Source organism: Larimichthys crocea, unplaced genomic scaffold (assembly GCF_000972845.2).
Source record: "Larimichthys crocea isolate SSNF unplaced genomic scaffold, L_crocea_2.0 scaffold270, whole genome shotgun sequence".
Taxonomy (NCBI): domain Eukaryota; kingdom Metazoa; phylum Chordata; class Actinopteri; family Sciaenidae; genus Larimichthys; species Larimichthys crocea.
In genome coordinates, this window is record NW_020853564.1 from 49,099 (window position 1) to 57,688 (window position 8,590).

Consider the following 8,590-nt stretch of genomic DNA (forward strand, 5'->3'; position numbering starts at 1 on the left):
GCTTGCAGTATTGAGGACAAGTGAGAAAACAATCCTCTCTCAGGTGGCCTACCTCATCCCTGACCGAGGCCTGGAAACTATGTTGGCGGTCCTTGACTTCGCTGACCACCACACAGACAGCGGAGAGTTGTCCCTTCTGTTGGTGAATCTGGGTGCGCTGAGCCCGGACAGCTGCATGCATTTGCTCCAGGTGCCACATGTACAAAGGTTCTGTACGCACAAAAACTTTTCCAATTTGCAGCGACAGCCGGTTTCCCTAATGTAATCGGAGCTATTGACTGCACACGCATTGCTTTAAAAGCGCCATCACAGGATGAATTTTTTTATGTTAATAGGAAACATTTTCATCCCATCAATGTTCAAATCATATGTGATGCGCAAATGCAGCTAACTCGTGGCAAGGTGGCCTGGTTCGACACATGACTCATTCAGTATGGTTGGGAACAGGTTGGAGGCTGGCACGGTGTGCGATGGGTGGCTTCTGGGTGAGTAAATAGTTTATTTGTTTAATTGTCCCGTATGTAAACCAGCGCAATGCACATTTGGCCATGTTGTGCTGCTGTACCGACCTGAGAAGGTGTGCCACATTGGAAGTGGCATGTAACAACTTCAAAATAAAAGTAGCATGCTAACTTATTGTCATGCATAATAAAGTTTGAAAAAAATGAAAGAAATCATCATACACTATTATAAGCTACCATTCTCTTTCTACACCAATCTATGGTTCACATTTATTTTACTCAAGTGAAACTATAACAGCTGGTTGTTTTGGGAGAACACGATACATAATTATTATTACTTTAGCTGAGTGTGTGAATGCACATTGTGGAAAACTTTTACCCGAATTACATTCCTTGCCTAGATCAAATAAAATTTTATTTGTATAGTCCAAAGTCACAAAGTACATTTGCCTCAGAGGGCTTTACAATCTGTACAGGGAGTGACACCCTCTGTCCTTAGACCCTCAGTTCGAGTGAGGAAAAACTTGCCCACAAAAACCTTTAACAGGGAAAAATGTGGAAGAAACCTCAGGAAGAGCCACAGAGGAGGGATCCCTCTCCCAGGACGGACAGACGTGCAATGGATGTCACGTGTACAGGACAAATCAACACAAACATATTGTACAATTACAATGAATGATAGAATGACAATGAATTACAATGAATGATAGAATGACAATGAATTACAATGAATGACAAAATGACAATGAATTACAATGAATGATAAAATGACAATGAATTACAATGAATGATAAAATAACAATGAATTACAATGAATGATAAAATGATTACAGTAACAGTGGAACCTGTGATAGAGATAGAGAGACACAGATACACAGCAGCAGCAAATCATAAACTATAAACTGTAATGGAGATCTGGTATATAAAAAGCATCTATAAAGTCACCAACAGAGGTCCCCATCACGCACAGTCAAAACTGACATGGCTTCAAATCACAATAATAGTGTTTATAATCATAATCATAATAATCATGAAAATGAGAACTTGTGAAGTTATGACTTCAGTGTTGATATTTAGCCACAGGGTGGTGCGGTTATTACATGAAGAGTAGACTTGAGGGCTTTAGTAGTAAGGAGGCTCAACAAAACCTATAGCCCTGGTCAGAGTTAACTGGTGTTATTTTCTCTGCGTTCACATCAAAGGAGCTGCGATAGCGAGCTGCTTATTTCAGCCAAGAGGAGCAGGTTGTTGTACTGGAGAGCTGTGAGGAATACAAAAAAGTGATCACAGCCAAATATGACAAGAGATGAGGCTAGCCTTTAATTTCTGACAGCTGAACATTGCACATCTTTATTAACCTTTATCAATTTAAACAAAATAAACAAGAGCAACAGCCATCTTTTTTTTCTTTTTGAAAGATGTTTATATATATCTTGGAATAATAGTATTATTTAAATCTAAAATGAGTTCAATTGACTGGGCTTGAATGTTGACCTAAAAACAACAAAACCTTGTGGATGTTTTTAAATTCTCCTCTGAACCACAGGATCGAACGTGTGTGGCCTGAAGTGAACAACCAAGTCACCTATCCACTGAAGGCAGCCTTGGTTCACCTGGTGGACCAAGAGCATCTGGATATGGAGGACACCACAGTCCGATACTGTGTGTCAAACCTAACCTGTCAGGTAGCCAGCATCGGAATCCAACGTTTTATTTATGCTTGGAATTCTCACACAGTTTCAGGTATTTGATCCATTTCAGCAGTTATATCCCCAACACAAAAATACATTTCACATAGCTCCACTTGGTAACACCTGGCAGCATGCCCTGCTGCTTTCTCAGGTCCCACTGAGCATTTTCTAATTCAAAATATGTAAAGTAAACACAATCACCCTTGTCTTATGAAAATTTAGGAGAATTAAAAAACTTATAATCATTAGATTTATATAAGAACTGATAAACTAGCTTATTTATTGTTTTTTAGCTGCATATCATTTGCATGTCATGATTTCCTCCTCTGTGACACATTCACATGAATTGGATATAAAATAACTTAGGCAGCTGACAACGCATTACTGTGGAATTACAGTTGCCTGATGGCCAAATCAGACATACAGACCCTTTCCAAAAAATTTGAATATCATAGAAAAGTTTACTTATTTCCATAATTCATTAAAAAAAAGGTTAAACTTTCATAGATTATAGATTCAGGGCCCACAATTCAAACAATTTCAAGTATTTATTTGTTTATTTTTACATATGTTGGGCTTCCAGCTCAAAAAATCCATGAAAACAGGAATTCAAAAAATTAGAATACTGTGAAGAAATCACCATTTACTTCTCGTTTTTGCTGAAAAAAAGAAATAAATTAGGATCACATCAAATCAGTCAAAATATGGTACTTTCTAAACGATATGTCAATGTTCAATACTTGGTTGGGATTCCTTTTGCCTTAATCACTGTCTCGATGTGCCGTGGCATTGAGGCAATCAGCCTGTGGCATTGCGTGGGAGTTATGGAAGCCCAGATTTCCTTGATGCTTGCTGTCAGCTCTTCTTTGTTTTGGGGTCTGGTGGCCCTCATTTTCCTCTTGATAATACCCCATAGATTCTCAATGGGGTTTAGGTCTGGCGACTTGGCTGGCCAGTCAAGCACTGTGATGGCATGGGCATTAAACCAGGTTTTGGTGCTTCTGGCGGTATGGGCAGGGGCCAGGTCCTACGCTTCCTACGTTGGCTCAGGCTCAGAAGTGGCTTGACCCGAGGAACCCGACAGTTGTAGCCCATCTCCCGGATACGTCTGAATGTGGTGGTTTTTGAAGCTGTGACTCCCGCCTCATTCCACTCTTTCTGGATCTCTGCCAGATTCTTGAATCTTCTCTGTTTGCATCTTTTCTGACACATTTTGCCCTCTTCACTAGACTTTCCATTGGTATGCTTGGACACAGCACTCTGTGAACAGCCAGCCTCTTTAGCTATGAACTTTTGTGGCTTACCCATCCTATGGAGGGTATCAATGATGGTCTTCTGGCCAGTTGTCAAGTCTGTCAGGTGCTTTGAGTTTAGTAGATGATTAGTGTGTGACACTCAGTTAAAAACATTAATGCCCTGCAAAATTAAGGGTGATTTCTTCACAGTATTCTAATTTTTTGAATTCCTGTTTTCGTGGGTTTTTTGAGCTGGAAGCCCAAATTATGTGAACAGAAACAAATAAATACTTGAAATTGTTTGAAGTGTGGGCCCTGAATCTATAATCTATGAAAGTTTAACCTTTTTAATGTAAATTATGGAACTAAGTAAACTTTTCTATAATATTCTAATTTTTTGGAAAGGGTCTGTGTATATGACCACGGCTTATGTCAGTGTAAGTAGGCTTTACCAGGGAGTCAGTATTTGGCACCAAACCCTTTCAACAGTTCAACGCAGCATACCCAGACTTTGGGAGTCTGTTTGACAGTGCTGTGAACCAACAGCCTCGCCCCTTCCTGTGATGGAGCTGATTTCTGTTTCGCAGAGACAGCAAGTCTAGAGGGAGATATATGTTTTGTTAGGTAGTTCATGTTAATGGTTTCTTTTAGTGGTTAATTTTGTTAGTTATTGTCAAAAAGTTAAGACTGTTACCTGTGCGTGTTAGATTGATCTGTTTAGATTGTGTTCTGAATAAATGACAATTTGTTAGTACTCTTTTGTTTACTGAGTACTCCTTTGCTTCCTGAGTTGTGCGTTTGGGTTCAAGGGCTAGTTCTATTAGATAAGCACATACCACACAGACATGAATACAGTTGTTCTGTTTGAACACATTCAAACCATGAAAATTATACTCCACTTTGTCCGTACACCTGCAACGTGCTGGCTGTTTTCAAATGAACAAAATGCAAGGTCACATTACAGGGTCTGACGTTCACTCTTGACTATATGGCAGGGTTTGTTTGTTGTAATCTCCAGTGATCCTAACATGGGCCCAACAGTGAGGAGGACCACGACATTGTCCATCCCATAGACATATATACATAGACGCCGCATTGTACGCTGAATCGTACGTCGACGTCGCCGCCATATTGGATAAGGCAGATTTGCGGTTGGTAGTGTAACTAATACAAGGAATGAACTGAACTTCATAAAGTGCCTTTCTACAAAGTTCTTTAAGTTAATGTCTCTTATACACCCATTCACACACACACTAATATATCTGGGAAACAAACAGGCACCAAAAACAACGTCTGTAACTTTTAAAGTGATGATTATTTTTTTTATTTATTACACATTTATTCTGTGTCTATAATAACCAGATCCTGAAATGTAGATGTGACATGAGGGTTTTCTGAATAAAGAGCACTAACGTGCACACATACACACACACACACACACATATATATGTGTGTGTGTGTGTGTGTGTGTGTGTGTGTGTGTGTGTGTGTGTGTGTGTGTGTGTGTGCTATTTATTCAGAAAACCCTCATGTCACATCTACATTTCAGGATCTGGTTATTACAGACACAGATTAAATGTTAAATATAAATATTTTAATATTTATCATCACAGTAACAGTGTTACACACATTAGTAGCTGTAAACACTCAGCATTAGAAAAATACATACGTTGGTTTGGTGCTTACATAAGGAGTAAACATTTATAATCATCACTTTAAAAGTTACATACGTTGTTTTTGGTGCCTGTTTGTTTCCCAGATATATTAGTGTGTGTGTGAATGGGTGTATACTGTAAGAGGCATTAACTTAAAGAACTTTGTAGAAAGGCGCTTTATAAAGTTCAGTCCATTTCCTTGTATTAGTTTACGGGCAGATCTGCCCGATCCAATATGGCGGACCAGTTGACGTATCGCAACCAACAACCAACCCGCTCAATGCAGCGTCTATGTATATATGTCTATGGTCCATCCAGGGTCCTCAGGAAGAACAATTAAAACACCAAACTGATGAAGACCTTCTACCACTCTTGTATCGAGAGCCTGCTGGCATTCTGTATCACAGTATCGTATGGGACCTGCACTGAGGCCGACAGGAAGAGGCTTTTTTTTTTTTAAATCTTTTGTTATGATAAATCTAATTAAATTTTTCAGTCTGTCGCTCTTCATCCTTATTAGTCTGTCCTGGTTGGATTGTTATCTTGTAAAACATTGAAATAACTGTGTTCCAAAGGTTAACATCTAAGTGCCACTTCCGCTTCCGTCATATTAATAAATGAGAAACAAAAAACAAAAAAAGGAATTTGCAAAAAAACAAATTTGTGTACTGCCACAACAATCAGTGACACACTGACATCTCTGATTTAATTTTAGATACAAGATCAAACATAATTGTTTTTACCACATGAAAATGTGGGTGAAAATTAATTTTGGCGTGTATTAAAAAAAAACTATGAGAACGCATCGGTCAAGGCTTCCATACTAGGAGAGTAGCCGTGGTTTCATCTCTTGGGTTGGAAAAATAATAGATGCCGGTACAAATACAAATACAAATACAAATACAGACGCAAACACAAAGAAGACGTGCGGATGGTTGGGACAGCCTGCCTACCAAAGAGGTAGGGGAGGAGGAGGATATTGGACCTTGAGAAACGAAAAAAGGAAGTTTAACTGTAAATGACATTTTTGTATATTCAGGGTCACATTAAGATAAATCATCATCTTTACTATCTCGATTTTTGTTTCATTGTTTCAGTTGCTGGGAAACACCTATTGTGCAGGAGCGTGTGCTTATGGATCCTCTCTGAGACCTCCAAAATCATATTGCAGTATTTATTTAGCGTTTGTGGACCTGTTTGGTAACCTGCTCTGGTACCGAAGTTTGTTCTGTTCTACATCTTTCTGTTTAACCATCACTACATCCCGTACACGACGGCTTGACATTTCTGTTCTTCTGCTTCACCCTTTCAATGCAGGCTCTAATCTGGTTGCCCTCTCCTATGACAGACTGATAGCTATCACCTTCCCACTGCATTATCAAGTGAAAGTGACCCACATGCATGCTGTCTTTGATTGCCTTTTTCGGGGTCTTTATCATTACTGTTGTACTTCTTGCAGTTGGCTTTCTACAAGACTTTCTTTCTGTAAGTCTGTGGTTATTAACAGCTATTTCTGTGACCATGGCCAGATATATCGTCTGGCCTGCAATGACATAACTCCCAACTTAATCCTTGCTACTTGTTACCACTTGTTATTCTCTGGCCCTCTGATATCATCTTGTTCAGTTATTCATATATTGGCTATGCGTTGTCTAAAGTGGCCACAGTTCAGGAACGAGTGAAGGCTTTAAAACTTGCACAGCTCACTTGTCATTAGTGGCAATATATTTCCTCCCAATAATAATCACATTAACCTTGATGGCAAACATACATCCAAATGCCAGGATCATTAACCTGTCTCTGACCTCTGTTTTTTCCTCCCATGTTGAACCCAATCATTTATGTTCTGCAGACACAAGAAATCAAAGAATCTGTGAAAAAGTTGTTAAAAAGAGGGAGTAATTGAAGCCTGCAACAAGATTTCAAACATATTTAGCTTCCTACTGTATGGTTACATCCCATTGAAATAGATTACTGATAGTAATTTTAACACTATACCATCAGAGGTGGCATGAATTACTCTTTTCTTTTTGTCATTCTTTTGGTTAGTAGTAGTAAAAATTGTTATACGGGATAATTATTTATTATTTGTCATATTATTTTCTTTCAAGCAACAATTACAATTGAAATTACATAAATGTTTTTTCCTATGAAGAACAGGACCACTGACAAGATTCGAGTGCATGCATTCAACAGGATGACTTTAGGAAGTGCTTTGAAGGAAGATAATTCAAATGTGGTGAACAAAGTGAACATACTGTGTATAAAGCCTAAATAACAGAGATGTTAACATAAATGCCTTTCAATGTTACGCAAAAGGAATTTTCAAAACTATTATTTTGTATTACCCTAATTTCTATTTAAATTAATGTGTTTATTGCTTTTGTATGGAGATGGGTGTTACATATTATTTAAAGGGATAATTATTTTAGCAAATAATTTTAGAATGTGTGCATCAAGATTCTCTTTTAATTTTTCATCATTAATGTTTAAATCCAGATGCAGATGTCGTTATGAACTCTAAAATCAGGGAATAAACAACTTATTGTGACTGAAGAGTTTTTGTCATTTTTTCATGATAGATTATCTTCTTAGCATCTGAAAATAATTTTATTCTCATCCTCTCACGTTCACTTCTTCCATTACAGGGACTAGAATTAGGACCTGCAGTAATCTACTTCAAGTATTTACCAGATATGAAATCAGTTAAGATAAAAGATAAAATGTCTTTTATGATTTCATGTCTTCGGCATTCAGTACAAGATTCAAGATTCACTTCTTCTCTGCATTTATAGAAAAACCCATGACAATTGAATGATGTAGTTATTAGTGTTACTTCTTCTACACTCATGTGTCCAAAGTAAAACGACCCAGGGGCCCTTCGATAGAAAGTAGATGTTGCCTTTTTCTCTTTGACATAGTCAGTCGTACCTCTCCGTGCTTTCCTGTCTTCTGTTCCTTAGTAGTTGTGGAGCAGGTGAGCGGTTTTTGGGTAGAACAGATCAGGTGATCATAGAAGTGCGGGTTTGCTTTCCAACAGTCTGGAGTGAAGAGGTGTTGCTGATCACCCACATACACAATTTGTCATGTATAAAAAATATAAAACGTGCACTACAGTACGTTAGCAAAAACAAACACTAACACTAGCATTGCAGCCTGACACATCTTTAAATACCATAATTGCATTTGCTGGTTTTATTATGATCCTCTGTCTTCCGCTTGCATTGACAGCATTCACATAGTTTTGCATTTATATTACACTGAGCGGACGGCTTCAGGAAAGGAACGAGTCAAAGCAGGGTTCTAAATTTTTTGTATAACAGCCAATGGGCTGTGTAAGTTCTGGTAAATTTCCACTAGCCACATTTTTCCCGTGCAAAAAAAAAAAAGATTGAGAGATGAAAGATGATCATTTGATCATTTATAAACTAAACCTTAAATAAACTTATAATGTATATCCAATTAAAAGATTACAATAAAGAAAACTTAAGTACATACAAAAATGATCCTAACATTTCATTACACTTTTTATTTTTAGCTAGAAATGT

General features: G+C 37.9%; 1 pseudogene; it reads left to right on the forward strand.

Annotated features, from left to right (window-relative positions):
• The first annotated feature begins 5,973 nt into the window (after positions 1-5,973).
• LOC113744893 (olfactory receptor 146-like) lies at positions 5,974-6,948 on the forward strand (annotated as a pseudogene).
• The last annotated feature ends 1,642 nt before the right edge of the window (positions 6,949-8,590 follow it).